Here is a 15,413-nt window from a genome sequence, read left to right on the forward strand (position 1 = left end):
CTTGTACTACAAGCTTCCAGGTAGAGCTTACTCTCCAGCTCCACCAAATCTTCATATGCAAGCTGATGTCCTCTTGTTAGATCTGCCTCACTGTTGACCGGTGTGATAACAATAGAGGTTGAGGAAGCAAAGACTTACAGAATAGATGAAGCAGAAGCAGGGGGATCCTTGCACTATAGGCTTTCAGGTACAGCTTCCTCTCCAGCTCCACCAAATCTCACATCCAATCTGGTGTCCTCTTGTCAGAGCAGCCTCACTGTTGATCAGTGTGATAACGATAGAGGTGGAAGAAGCAAAGATTAACTGAATAGATGAAGCAGAAGCAGGGTGATCTTTGCACTACAGGCCCTTGGGTACAGCTTCCTCTCCAGCTCCAGAAAATTTCACTACAAATCTGGTGAGACCAGCAGTCAGAAGCATCAGAGTCGTAGGAAGTGGCCTGGCACAGGAACTGCACTGTTACTTCTTAAAAAGCAATTAGAAGGTAGGTATTCCGGGTATTCCTCGGGCGCAATTAATATTTCTAGATGCAAACAGAGCAAATCTTCACTGATTTCAGGTCCACTTTAAGAAAGTATGGACTTAAGAATGTCTTACAGTCTGGCTCGGGGAGGGTTTTTCCAAAGTAGCACCACTTTTACAGCTTGGTTTTACGATGCTGTTATTCCATCACCTTTGTGCCTTTCACTCTACCAGGGCAACGCGCTGACAGGAAAACAGAGTGAGACAGGTGTTCAGGGCTCTCTATAGAGGGGGACAGAGGGTCTTCAGCTGTTGTTTATCTCACAGAATCTGCTGGGATCCTCGTTTTATGGTCACGCTGTATACTCCGGCCTTGCGAAGGATGACACTTTCAGATCTCATTAATCTGTTTTTTTTTTTTTTTCTCAATCGTAGATCAAGCATTTGTCAACGTCCTTGACACGGGTGATGTCACCTACCTTCTATCCTAAGCATGTCACGAAGCCAACATTTTCCCACACGCTCTTCTAGCTGGAAGTCAAGGATTCGTGTCTTTCAGACAACCAGAGGTGGTTCCCACATACTTAGACCTATATCAAGTAAAGCATAAGTTTTGCCTTAAATGCAAATGTCTTCATAAAACACTTAATATTTAGTAGCCTGTATATATATTCCCCCAAATCTATAAAACATACATTATTTAAGACAGGGGGTGTCAAACTCAATTTCATAGACGGCATAATCGACATTATAGTAATAGTAGTAGTAGTGGTGGACCCCTGAGGATACGCCAGAGCATCAAACGCGTTGGGTAAAGCTAAAGAGTGCTCATCCTCCAGGCCCAGTCCATAAGAGGGTTCTGCTACACAGCGGGCCCTAACGTAGGGTCCCTGTCACTGAGACGGGTAGACTATACATCAGAGTCAATATTTTCACCGTACTCGTTCAAGAATTAGGCTCAGAATTAGTGGGTGCTGCAGCAAAAGCCAGCTGGAGACTGGGGGCATCGAAGGTCAATGTAAATCTTTGCCAGTACACCGCGGATCAACAGGTACCATCTGAAAGTTTTATTGTAGAATGATGACATCACAATGGACAAAGTGCATCGTTTTGGAGTTGCGCAGGTTCCCTTAGTCAATCATGTGATGGGTAGACCTTAAAGCCACCAATCTACCATTTAAACAGAACCTCCATCACTGGCCACCACCTCCTCTCCCGAACTGGTTGCCACCACCGCCTCCTTTCCTGAACTGGTTGTCACCACTGCCTCCTCTCCCGAACTGGTAGCCACCACCGCCTCCTCTCCTGAACTGGTGGCCACCACTGCCTCCTCACCACTACAGCTTCCACTCCCGAAATGTTTGCCACCACTGCCTTCTCTCCCGAACCGGTTGCCACCACCGCCTCCTCTAATGAACTGGTTGCCACCACCGCCTCCTCTCCCGAACTGGTTGCCACCACCGCCTCCTCTAACGAACTGGTTGCCACCACCGCCTCCTCTCCCGAACTGGTTGCCACCACCGCCTCCTCTCCCAAACTGGTTGCCACCACCGCCTCCTCTCCCGAACTGGTTGTCACCACTGCCTCCTCTCCCGAACTGGTAGCCACCACCGCCTCCTCTCCTGAACTGGTGGCCACCACTGCTTCCTCACCACCACAGCTTCCACTCCCGAAATGTTTGCCACCACTGCCTCCTCACCACTACAGCTTCCACTCCCGAAATGTTTGCCACCACTGCCTTCTCTCCCGAACTGGTTGCCACCACCGCCTCCTCTCCCGAACTGGTAGCCACCACCGCCTCCTCTCCTGAACTGGTTGTCACCACTGCCTCCTCTCCCGAATTGGTTTCCACCACCGCCTCCTCTCCCGAACTGGTTGCCATCACTGTCTCCTCACCACCACAGCCTCCACTCTCGAAATGGTTGCCACCACTGCCTCCTCTCCCGAACTGGTTGCCATCACTGTCTCCTCACCACCACAGCCTCCACTCTCGAAATGGTTGCCACCACTGCCTTCTCTCCCGAACTGGTTGCCACCACCGCCTCCTCTCCCGAACTGGTTGCCACCACCACCTCCTCTCCTGAACTGGTTGCCAACACCACCTCCTCTCCCAAACTGGCTGCCACCACTGTCTCCTCACCACCACAGTCTCCTCTCCCGACCTGGTTGCCACCACCACCTCCTCTCCCGAACTGGTTGCCACCACCGCCTCCTCTCCCAAACTGGCTGCCACCACCGTCTCCTCACCACCACAGTCTCCTCTCCCGAACTGGTTGCCACCACCACCTCCTCCGCCACCACCGCCCCCTCTCCTGAACTGGTTGCCACCATCGCCTCCTTTCCCGAATTGGTTGCCACCATCGCCTCCTCACCACCACTGTCTTCTCTCCCCAACTGGTTGCCACCACCGTCTTCTCTTCCGAACTAGCTGCTTCTCCATCCTTGTGCTTGTCACTCTCCAGTATCCATAAGATTAACATGAAGGCTTACACTTCATTCCCTATTCCCATACACTGTATGATTTCCCTCTCACTCCGCACTCCTGTTAAATCAGACCAAACGTACAGTTGGTTCCAACAATCACATGGCAGTGCAACAGCTTAATTCAGTGTTGAGCTACCCCCATGAAGGCCACTTAAAGATACTCTACCCCAAGGGTTGCCCCGGCCTTGAAAGTCCTGATGGATAAGAGAAATAAGGTTATAGTTATACTCTTTATATGAAATGAATAAATGATTGTCAGTAAAATTCCTTGAGGAGCACTAAAACAGCAAGCACTACCTGATCAAGGTCTATGGCGGCAGGTCAGAAAAGTGTAGGAGAATGACCAATGTGGAGTCAGACTACTCCTTTAACCTCCTGATGCTTTAACACAAACACTTTGGGGCTCATGTACACAAAGAACCAGGTTGACAACGGGCCACGGGAAAACGGGACGGCATTTTGCGACTGGCGGTCAAAACGTTCCTATCCTGAACGCGATTCTTCCGCATTCAGGAGAGGAAGGTTGAACCTCCCCTGATCTTGTCACTTGTGTGTGTGTGTGGGGGAGGGGGGAGGGGGGAGGGGGAGAGTCCTTTCGTTGATGCAAGCGTCTTTAATCTTCAGCTAGCTCAAATGGAGGGGCCCAAAATACTTGAGAGATAGTAACATTCAGCAGTATAATATGTGTTGTAGATGTCTCCTTATAGAGAAGGAAGGAAGGCAAAGTAAAAGTGTCTGCGTGTAGTGTTCTTGGGTGCTAAGAGGGTGGGCAGATGCCCGCTCACCAGTCCAAGCGATCCAAAGCTCAGGAGGAGGGATGGTGTGAAGATCCTGCAGATGCTGTACTCGGGGACAATGCTTGACAGCACTCTCCTTGAGGCTGTAGCTCGGCTGGATCTGTGATGCAGGTAATGTGGGTGACCTTCCAGCTGCCACTCGATGACCGGACCCTGCCAATAACAGGTGCCCCACACATGCTCTCCCCTGCCACCTAGGCCACAGTGCAGCCACGCTCTCCCCAACCATCTGGATCACTGCTCCCAGATAAAGGCAGTGGTCCCAACTCCTCCCCAACACAGGCTATTTAAAACCTCTCCCAGCATTCTGTTCTCTTCCTCCTGGGACTTGTAGTCCACAACAATCCGGGTTCAATGTAGATTTGAACTCTTTGGACTACATGTCCCAAGATCCTCCACTCTTCTGCAAGTTTTCACTCACTCTGCTTTCAGGATGTGACAAGGCAGATCCCAGGCTGAGCACTAGAGGGGACAGTCTCAATGTGCCAGAAGTGTCCTCTGATAACACAGGCAATTTAGCCAGCTCCTGGCTACATCAGTAAACAGCATTGCTCATTAACATGTGGCGGGGTCTTTAGGGCTATGCTGTGGTGTTTCATACCTCTAGCTTGTAGCAGTTCCTCACCAAAGGTAATGTAGCTCCTAATAGTACTGCTCAAGGGTCCCGACAAAGGGGTACAGTGCCTTGAAAAAGTATTCACACCCCTTGAAATTCCCCACATATTGTCATGTTACAAACCAAAAACATAAATGTATTTTATTGGGATTTTATGTGATGGACCAACACAAAGTGTCACATAATTGTGAAGTGGAAGGAAAATGATAAATGATACAAATAAATATGTGAAAAGTGTGGGGGGAGGGGCATTTGTATTGCACCCCCCCGGAGTCAATACTTTGTAGAACCCCCTTTCTCTACAAGTCTTTTTGGGGGTGTCTCTACCAGCTTTGCACATCTAGAGAGGACATTTCTGCCCATTCTTCTTCTTTGTAAAATATCTCAAGCTCTGTCAGGTTGGATGGAGAGCGTCTGTGATCAGCAATTTTCAAGTCTTGCCACAGATTATGGGGGATCGTTTGTAGAATTTTGAAGAAAATAATGAATTTACCAAATTTTGGGATACGGCTGTAACATAACAAAATCCTGCTAGCACTGACCCCTGTCCTCTCTCCTGCCTGTGGTGACCCCTGTCCTTTCTCCTGCCTGTGGTGACCCCTGTCCTTTCTCCTGCCTGTGGTGACCCCGGTCCTCTCTCCTGCCTGTGGTGACCCCGGTCCTCTCTCCTGCCTGTGGTGACCCCTGTCCTTTCTCCTGCCTGTGGTGACCCCTGTCCTCTCTGCTGTCTGTGGTGACCCCTGTCCTCTCTCCTGCCTGTGGTGACCCCTGTCCTCTCTCCTGCCTGTGGTGACCCCTATCCTCTCTCCTGCCTGTGGTGACCCCTGTCCTCTCTCCTGCCTGTGGTGACCCCTGTCCTCTCTCTGGCCTGTGGTGACCCCTGTCCTCTCTCCTGCCTGTGGTGACCCCTGTCCTCTCTCCTGCCAACGGTGACCTCTGTCCTCTCTCCTGCCTGTGGTGACCCATGTCCTCTCTCCTGCCAACGGTGACCTCTGTCCTCTCTCCTGCCAACGGTGACCCCTGTCTTCTCTCCTGCACGTGGTGACCCCTGTCGTCTCTCCTGCCTGTGGTGACCCCTATCCTCTCTCCTGCCAACGGTGACCTCTGTCCTCTCTCCTGCCAACGGTGACCCCTGTCTTCTCTCCTGCACGTGGTGACCCCTGTCTTCTCTCCTGCCTGTGGTGACCCATGTCCTCTCTCCTGCCAATGGTGACCCCTGTCCTCTCTCCTGCATGTGGTGACCCCTGTCCTCTCTCCTGCCTGTGGTGACCCCTGTCCTCTCTCCTGCCTGTGGTGACCCCTGTCCTCTCTCCTGCCTGTGGTGACCCCTGTCTTCTCTCCTGCCTGTGGTGACCCCTGTCCTCTCTCCTGCCTGTGGTGACCCCTGTCCTCTCTCCTGCCTGTGGTGATCCCTGTCCTCTCTCCTGCCTCCTCTCTTCCTATAATGTGTGCTCAGCCTCCACTCTTCATGTGTGTTGCTCATTCAGTAAATGTAAATACTTTCGCTTAGCTTCATCTTGCTCAGAAAACTTATTTTTTTGGCTGAATTAGCGGAGGAGTCACAAGACTCTAATCTGATTAATTCTCTTCTTCCAGGCTGACCTTTCCTCGGTCACGTCGGAGGAGGTGGTGGAGAATCTCTCTCTCCGGAGCCGGGTGCTGAATATCTTTCTGAAGCTTAGAAGGAACTTTAGATTTGAAGGAAAATAGATTTCAGGAAAGATAGATTTCTTGGAAGAAGATTTTTTGTCTGATGGTGGTGGGATGTGGTTAGCGCTTCAATCATCCTGAAAACGTGGTTGTTATGGTGTCAGGATGACTGAAGCACATTTCTTATATTATTACATTGGAATATACAATGAAATAGTTCAACTCACCATAATGCAAAATCCATTGGAGCCCTCAGCTTGTTGCCTTGCCACCAGATAGGGTGTTGCTTGCCACTGTAGCCTGCCACCAGATGAAGCCTGCTACTACAGCTGCCAGATCCAGCCTGCCACCAGATAAAGCATGCCACTAGTCTGCCACCAGATGCAGCCTGATGCCACAGCCACCAGATCCAGCCTGCCACCAAATACAGAATGCCACTAGTCTGCCACCAGATGAAGCCTGCTACTACAGCTACCAGATCCAGCCTGCCACCAAATACAGCATGCCACTAGTCTGCCACCAGATGAAGCCTGCTACTACAGCTGCCAGATCCAGCCTGCCACCAGATACAGCATGCCACTAGTCTGCCACCAGATGCAGCCTGATGCCACAGCCACCAGGTGCAGCGTGTTTTACTAGTCTGCCACCTCATGCAGCCTGTCACTAGCCTGCCACCTCATGCAGCCTGTCACTAGCCTGCCACCACAGCCACCAGATGCAGTGAGCCACTAGCCTGCCACCACATCCACCAGATGCAGCCTGTCACTAGCCTGCCACCACAGCCACCAGATGCAGCCTGTCACTAGCCTGCCATCACAGCCACCAGATGCAGCCTATCACTAGCCTGCCACCACAGTCACCTGATGCAGCATGTCACTAGCCTGCCACCACAACCACCAGATGCAGCCTGTCACTAGCCTGCCACCACAGCCACCAGATGCAGCCTGTCACTAGCCTTCCACCACATCCACCAGATGCAGCCTGTCACTAGCCTTCCACCACATCCATCAGATGCAGCCTGTCAGTAGCCTGCCACCACAGCCACCTGGTGCAGCATGTCACTAGCTTGCCACCACAACCATCAGATGCAGTATGTCACTAGCCTGCCACCACAGCCACCAGATGCAGTGAGTTACTAGCCTGCCACCAGATGCAGTGAGTCACTAGCCTGCCACCACAGCCACCAGATGCAGTGAGTCACTAGTCTGCCACCACAGCCACCAGATGCAGTGAGTCACTAGCCTGCCACCACAGCCACCAGAAGCAGTGAGTCACTAGTCTGCCACTACAGCCACCAGATGCAGCATGTCTCTAGCTTGCCACCACAACCACCAGATGCAGTGAGTCACTAGTCTGCCACCACAGCCACCAGATGCAGTGAGTCACTAGCCTGCCACCACAGCCACCAGATGCAGTGAGTCACTAGCCTGCCACCACAGCCGCCAGATGCAGCCTGTCACTAGCCTGCCACCACAGCCACCAGATGCAGCCTGTCACTAGCCTGCCACCACAGCCACCAGATGCAGCCTGTCACTAGCCTGCCACCACAGCCACCAGATGCAGTGAGTCACTACCCTGCCACCACAGCCACCAGATGCAGTGAGTCACTAGTCTGCCACCACAGCCACCAGATGCAGCGAGTCACTAGCCTGCCACCACAGCCACCTGATGCAGCATGTCACTACCCTGCCACCACAGCCACCAGATGCAGTGAGTCACTAGTCTGCCACCACAGCCACCAGATGCAGCGAGTCACTAGCCTGCCACCACAGCCACCTGATGCAGCATGTCACTAGCCTGCCACCACAGCCACCAGATGCAGTGAGTCACTAGCCTGCCACCACAGCCACCAGATGCAGTGAGTCACTAGCCTGCCACCACAGCCACCAGATGCAGTGAGTCACTACCCTGCCACCACAGCCACCAGATGCAGTGAGTCACTAGCCTGCCACCACAGCCACCAGATGCAGTGAGTCACTAGTCTGCCACCACAGCCACCAGATGCAGTGAGTCACTAGTCTGCCACCACAACCACCAGATGCAGTGAGTCACTAGTCTGCCACCACAGCCACAAGAAGAAGCATGTCACTAGACTACCACCACAGCCACCAGGAGGGGTAGCTGCCCTGGCCCAATGGTTTATTGCAGGGATGGGAGAGCCCTGACACCCTAACCCTAAGGGAAGGGGGATGCAGTTTGGCATCTTTGTTCTGGGCGCTGGATGACTTTTTCCCAGCACTGCCCTAGACTAATCATTGAGCCAGAAGGAGTGACTGAGACTGTGCGCCTGGCTGTACATTCAATGGGGAAGCAATGTTGGAATCAAACCAGCGGGCCCTTTTGGGGGTGAGCACTACCAAATATTGAAAGTGGCAGATTGAAAGGTGGAAGGCCTCTGTAATAAATAATATTTTTTTTAACGAACATCACAGCACCCAGAGCATTTTCATATTCATTATAGCAGGGTTATACTGCCACCTTCAGGTGATTGGAAATCCTCTCCCAGGCTTAACCCCTCCCTGTTGGGCAAGGCTGCAGGTTTGTTCATTTGCTAGTGTCCTGGGCTCTGCTCAGATCAGATCAGAGCCTGCATTCACTATATCTGGTCACCTCAGGAGCCTGTATTCACTATAACTGGTCCCCCCAGGAGCCTGCATTAACTATATCTGGTCTCCCCAAGAGCCTGCATTCACTATATCTGGTCCCCCCAGGACTCTGCATTCACTATATCTGGTCTCCCCAGGACTCTGCATTCACTATATCTGGTCACCTCAGGAGCCTGTATTCACTATACCTGGTCCCCCCAGGACTCTGCATTCACGATACCTGGTCCCCCCAGGAGCCTGCATTTACTATATCTGGTCTCCCCAGGAGCCTGCATTCACTATATCTGGTCCCCCCAGGACTCTGCATTCACTATATCTGGTCTCCCCAGGACTCTGAATTTACTATATCTGGTCCCCCAGGACTCTGCATTCACTATATCTGGTCCCCCCAGGACTCTGCATTCACTATATCTGATCTCCCCAGGACTCTGCATTCACTATATCTGCTCTCCCCAGGACTCTGTATTCACTATATCTGCTCTCCCCAGGATTCTGCATTCACTATATCTGGTCTCCCCAGGATGCTGCATTCACTATATCTGGTCTCCCCAGGACTCTGCATTCACTATATCTGGTCCCCCCAGGACTCTGCATTCACTATATCTGGTCCCCCCAGGACTCTGCATTCACTATATCTGGTCTCCCCAGGACTCTGCATTCACTATATCTGCTCTCCCCAGGACTCTGCATTCACTATATCTGGGCTCCCCGGGACTCTGTATTCACTATATCTGGTCCCCCACAGTAAACAGAACATGGAAATGCAATTATTTTCGTAAATATAAACTGCTAAATACCTTTTCTCACCAGCAGTATATAGCAGTCCTGTGACTTCAATCAGCGTCTGGTTAAAGCTTGTAGGAGGAGTTTTCATTTTCCTCTGACCGTCCTATGAGGCTGCAGGACCCCCTGACCCTCTGCCTGGACAGTGCTGATTGGCCCCTTTACTGATCACATGCACCCTCCCAAGAAGGAAACAATTCGCTAGCAATACACACCAAACTGAGCATGTGCAGATTGCCCCCCAAGGCTTGATTGGGGACAGTGGAAGAAGGGAATGATCGGAGAAGAACAGCCTTTTTACACAATGCAGAAGATTAACCCCTTAGGTTCCACAGTGAGAATGACAAGCATGCTTTACTACATATACACACTTATTTTACTGTTGTGGGTTTAGTGACACTTTAAATATACCTCTGTGGATAAATACATAAAGAAATGCGATAAAGAGTAAAAAGTCTTTATTAAACACGACGGGACATACATTATCCCTAAAACTTCATACATATACAAGGAATATTAAAAACACCACTGTTAGGTGTTATACATGATGGTGGTATGGAAATATATATGGTCTACTCGCAGGACCGTTTTTAAGGCAGGGCAAAAGGGGCAGCTGCCCTGGGCCTCATCATTGTAGTGGGGCCCAAAGCAGCTACCTCATACTTGCCAACTATCCCAGTTTAAATTCCTTTATCCCTTGAAGTTTTAGTCCCGTGCTGTCTCCGGATACCTCAGTGTAAACTTCTGTTGCTGCTGCCCAGCTCTGCCCTATTGCCATGTTCAGATGACTCACCTGCAGACCCTGTGTTTACATGTAAATAACCTGCATTGACATGTAAATAGTGATGGCAATAATATGTAAATAGTCGTGAACTGCGGCATTGATATCTAAATAGAGGCAGCATTCATATGTATATCATGTCCTTCTGAAGTCACATCCACCATCACTTCTGTTGAATGCTGCCCACTGGGGGGGTAAAGGGGTATACTTGAAAGCCCTGCCTACAACTGTGGTCATTAAGCCTAACATCAGTCTGTTCTGCAAAAGTAAGAAAATTGGAGGTGGAACCTGTCTTCAAAATAACATGGTGCCACAGCACCCTGAATTTTGGTGCATGTGAATACGCATGCAGACAGTAAGGAGATGATGTGCTGTAACCTTTAGAAAGCAATCAGTGAGCAGTAATAATGTGCAGTAACCTCAAACAACCAATTTGTGAGTGGTACTGATGTACAGTAATCTCTAGCAACCAATCAACAAGAAGAAGTCATGTGCTGTAACCTCTAGATAATAACAGGGAGCCATAATGTGTGCTGTAACCTCTAGCAACCAGTTAGTGAGCGGTAATGATACACTGTAACCTCTTGGAACCAATCCCAATCGAGGCCTGATCTCGATTCAGTAAACTGATTTTGAGTCTAGCTGCTATTTATTGTATGTCTCAAAGCATGTGGAGATAGCGAAATTTCATGAAAGAGGGGGCCCAAGAAAATGTTTGCCCAGGGTCCAGTCAATATTAAAGACGGCCCTGTCTACTCGTTTCGAGGAAAACACCGCTTCCTCAGGACCTTATCTGCCTTTACATGGATTCTGATACTTGTGCTCAAAAATAAACCAAATAGATATAAACAGGCATGTACTGGCCATAGGGACTATAGGGAGTTTCCCGGTGGGCCGATGGCTCAGTGGGCCGGTTTCAGTGACAGCCAGTGGCAACACTGGGGGGGACTTTTGGGACTATAGCCCCAAATCTGGGGCCCATAGCCCCAAATCAGTCCAGGAGTCCCCAACCACAGGGTCCCAGCCCACTACCTGCCCTCTTTCTGATGACCCTGATGTAAGGAGGGGCTCTCTGGGGACCCTGATGTAAGCTGGAGGCTCTCTGGGGAGCCTGATGTAAGATAGAGGCTCTCTGTGGACCCGCATGTATGGGGGGGCTCTGCGGGGACCCAGATGTAAGGTGGATGATCTCTGGGGACTCTGTTGTAAGAGGAGCTCTCTGGGGACTCTGATGTAAGGGAAAGGCTATATGGGGACCCTGATTTAAGGGGAGGCTCTCTGGGGACCCTGATGTAAGTGGGGGGCTCTCTGGGGACCCTGATGTAAGTGGGGGCTCTCTGGGGACCCTGATGTAAGTGGGGGGCTCTCTGGGGATCCTGATGTAAGGAGGGGGCTCTCTGGGGATCCTGATGTAAGGAGGGGGCTCTCTGGGGACCCTGATGTAAGGAGGGGGCTCTCTGGGGACCCTGATGTAAGGAGGGGCTCTCTTGGGACCCTGATGTAAGGGGGGCTCTCTTGGGACCCTGATGTAAGGGGGGCTCTCTTGGGACCCTGATGTAAGGGGGGCTCTCTTGGGACCCTGATGTAAGGGGGGCTTTCTAGGGACTTTTTTGCCCAATTGCGTACAGTTTATATACTGTTTTTTGCGTGTTTGCAAAATTAAAGTGGGCCGGTCTGGATGAAGTCCAGGGCCAAATTTTTGTCCCAGTCCAGCCCTGGATATAAACATATCAGGATGAAAAAGACAAATAGAATCAAAAATAAAGACAAAAAGAAGAAGGGCAAAAACAGGGAGAGAAGTCCCCAATCTCACCGCACCAAGCCGGACCTTGCAGTTTACCGATGCACCCATTAGATACCCATTTTTAGAAGTTGATAATGGTATTCATATTTACTACTTTTCTCAGCGGCATCCAAAGTATTGATGAGCTGCGCAGTTGTTTTTCTAAAATATCAAACGCCGCTGACTACCCGATCACCATTATATAACGCCGGCGGCGGCGGTAGGGCTGTTGTGCTTCATGCAAACCCTCAGCAACATATCAAAACCGGGGGGGGGGGGGGGGGTGTAATCTTACGTTGTCTATATTTCTGCCCAAAACGCAAAAACGTGAGTTTGCCTTTTCAAGATAAAAAAAATGTGTCCTCCGCAGGACCCCCGGCAGTTCTGTGCCGCATAGAAGGAAACGCCAAGCCACATGTTTTCAGTGCCACCCAGGAGCCTTTGTCATAAATAACACCCATTTACGGCGCGGTCCCTCAGGTGCACTTGACCGGTTACTCTACAGCCAGAGGCCAGATGATGGAACGGGAGCATCTCATGTGGGTTTTGTTAAAGGTGTGAAATCAGGATGTTGGACGGCATCATCTTTCATGACCATTAGAGTCTTGTCTCTGCAGCGATGCCTGAATGAGGCTTCACAAAATGCAAAAAACTGAAGCCGGAAAAGCCCAAGGAAGGTGGATCTCAGGCATTGCGGTCAATGGTGGAGAAAAGAAGAGAACCTTCTTATTTCATCAGCATCGCGTCACATTCGACTGTTCTAGTGCAGGATATAAGCTGTCATTTCTTAATAAATGTTAGCTGGAGATCAGCTTCAACTTGTTAGTCAAATCTATCTAAAGTTATCCAAAGTTAGTGTATTTAAATCTGCTAGTCTAGCCAGTGCTGCTGTCCAAGAAGCCATAAAGCCAGCTATAGATGGAATGAATCTCGTCCGGTTCAGCAGAGACCAGCCAAGATTCGATTCATCTATGGGTAGGCTGGTTATACAGAAGCTGGTCCATTAATTGACTTCACTATAACCAGTCAGTCATTTTTACCTATGATCAGAAGCTATAGCCCCCAGCAGTGAGGACTGTGTTCTGCCGGTGTCCTATCATATATGGTCCCCCATCAGATAGTGTCCGCTGTGTACTGTGCATGCGCATGTACACAGCACACACAGATTCCGAAAATACCCGAAGGATGAACGGCGTCTGCGCCGTGAGTCCAGGTTCTATCCCCACCATCCAAGTGGACATAGAGTTGGAATATAAAAGAGCCTGCATTCACTATATCTGGTCCCCCCAGGAGACTGCATTCACTATATGTGGTCCCCCCAGGAGCCTGCATTCACTATATCTGGTCCCCCCAGGAGCCTGCATTCACTATATCTGGTCTCCCCAGGACTCTGCATTCACTATATCTGGTCCCCCCAGGAGCCTGCATTCACTATATCTGGTCTCCCCAGGACTCTGCATTCACTATATCTGCTCTTCCCAGGACTCTGCATTCACTATATCTGATCTCCCCAGGACTCTGCATTCACTATATCTGGTCCCCCCAGGACTCTGCATTTACTATATCTGCTCTGCCCAGGACTCTGCATTCACTATATCTGGTCCCCCCAGGACTCTGCATTCACTATATCTGATCTCCCCAGGACTCTGCATTCACTATATCTGCTCTCCCCAGGACTCTGCATTCACTATATCTGCTCTCCCCAGGACTCTGCATTCACTATATCTGGTCCCCCCAGGACTCTGCATTTACTATATCTGCTCTGCCCAGGACTCTGCATTCACTATATCTGGTCCCCCCAGGACTCTGCAGTCACTATATCTGGTCCCCCCAGGACTCTGCATTCACTATATCTGGTCCCCCCAGGACTCTGCATTTACTATATCTGCTCTGCCCAGGACTCTGCATTCACTATATCTGGTCCCCCCAGGACTCTACATTCACTTTATCTGCTCTCCCCAGGACTCTGCATTCACTATATCTGCTCTCCCCAGGACTCTGCATTCACTATATCTGCTCTCCCCAGGACTCTGCATTCACTATATCTGCTCTCCCCAGGACTCTGCATTCACTATATCTGCTCTCCCCAGGACTCTGCATTCACTGAGTCCGAAGCGTGGCGAGGGAAGCTCGCCCCCGCGAGGGGCCCTCTAATTTCCCCAACCCTATGTCCGCTTGGATGGGGGGGCTACCACCTCCACTCCCAGCGCAGGTTCCGTTCATCTTCGGATATTTTCCGAAGCTTCTTCTGCCCCGTACTGCGCATGCGCAGTTCCGGGGCGGACACTATATGATGGCAGGACACTATCTGCCAGAACACCGGGAAGGCTCCCTGCCAGAAGAGAAAACAATAGCCCTGCCGGAGGGAATCCCTCATTAACACTGACTGTGTTGATGGGGGAATCAAGCAATTTCCTTTCCTTCCACCTGTGAAAGAAAGAAAATTGTATCAACTATAAGGGTTGCTTACGACGGGAAGTTTGTTACTGGTAAGATCGCAAATCAGGAAAAAAGCCCAAAAAAAAAGAAAACGAATGCAGCCGCAACATCTAAAGATTGGTATGCTTGTGGGCAGGGGTCAGTTTTTTCCCCTGTTATGCCCCGTACACACGATCGGAAATTCCCCCAGCAAAAGTCCGATGTGAGCTTTTGGTTGGAAATTCCGATCGTGTGTACGTTCCATCAGACTTTTGCTGGGCGGAAATTCCCGCCAGCAAAAGATTGAGAGCAGGTCTCTCTATTTTTCGGTCGGAAAAAGTTCCGATAGGAAATTCCGATCGTCTGTAGCAATTCCGACCCGCAAAATTCCTACGCATGCTCGGAAACACTTGGAAGCATTGAACTTCATTTTCTCGGCTCGTCGTAGTGTTGTAGGTCACCGCGTTCTTGACGGTGGAAAGTTCAGAGAACTTTTGTGTGACCCGTGTGTATGCAAGCCAAGCTTGAGTAGAATTCCCTGCAAAAAAAAAATACAAATTTTATTCTGACGGAAAATCCGCTCGTGTTTACGGGGCATTTGTTCTCCCCCTGGGAGTATCATGGGAAAAGTTGACCCCATCATACTGTATATAGTCTACTAAAACTAAAGTGTGCTAGATGTATGAAAGCGGGTCTCTTCTGGAGGCTATGTAGACCTGCAAAGAACCAGATACTTGCCCCTCGGGGGTAGACTTTGGCACGACTGAAAGGGGCTTGATTGGATTAGCCATCTGTGGAAGGAATGGAGATGGAAAGACTGGGCTACATTCCGTGGGTTCCACAAAGTATTGGCAAGAACAGGAAAAAAAGTTGATTATACTATATACTGTGTTAACAAGCTGTATGTATGTACTGAACAAGCCTATGGTAAGGAAAATGTGGGAACCAAAAAAGATGGTGGAGTTCCTCCACAATGATGGACGGGAGCCCTATCTCAGTTCTGTGCAGATGCTGGGAGATGCCCTTGGGAACT

Source organism: Lithobates pipiens, unplaced genomic scaffold, assembly GCF_037356315.1.
Source record: "Lithobates pipiens isolate NorthernLeopardFrog02 unplaced genomic scaffold, aLitPip1_a1.2 Scaffold_27, whole genome shotgun sequence".
Taxonomy (NCBI): Eukaryota; Metazoa; Chordata; class Amphibia; order Anura; family Ranidae; genus Lithobates; species Lithobates pipiens.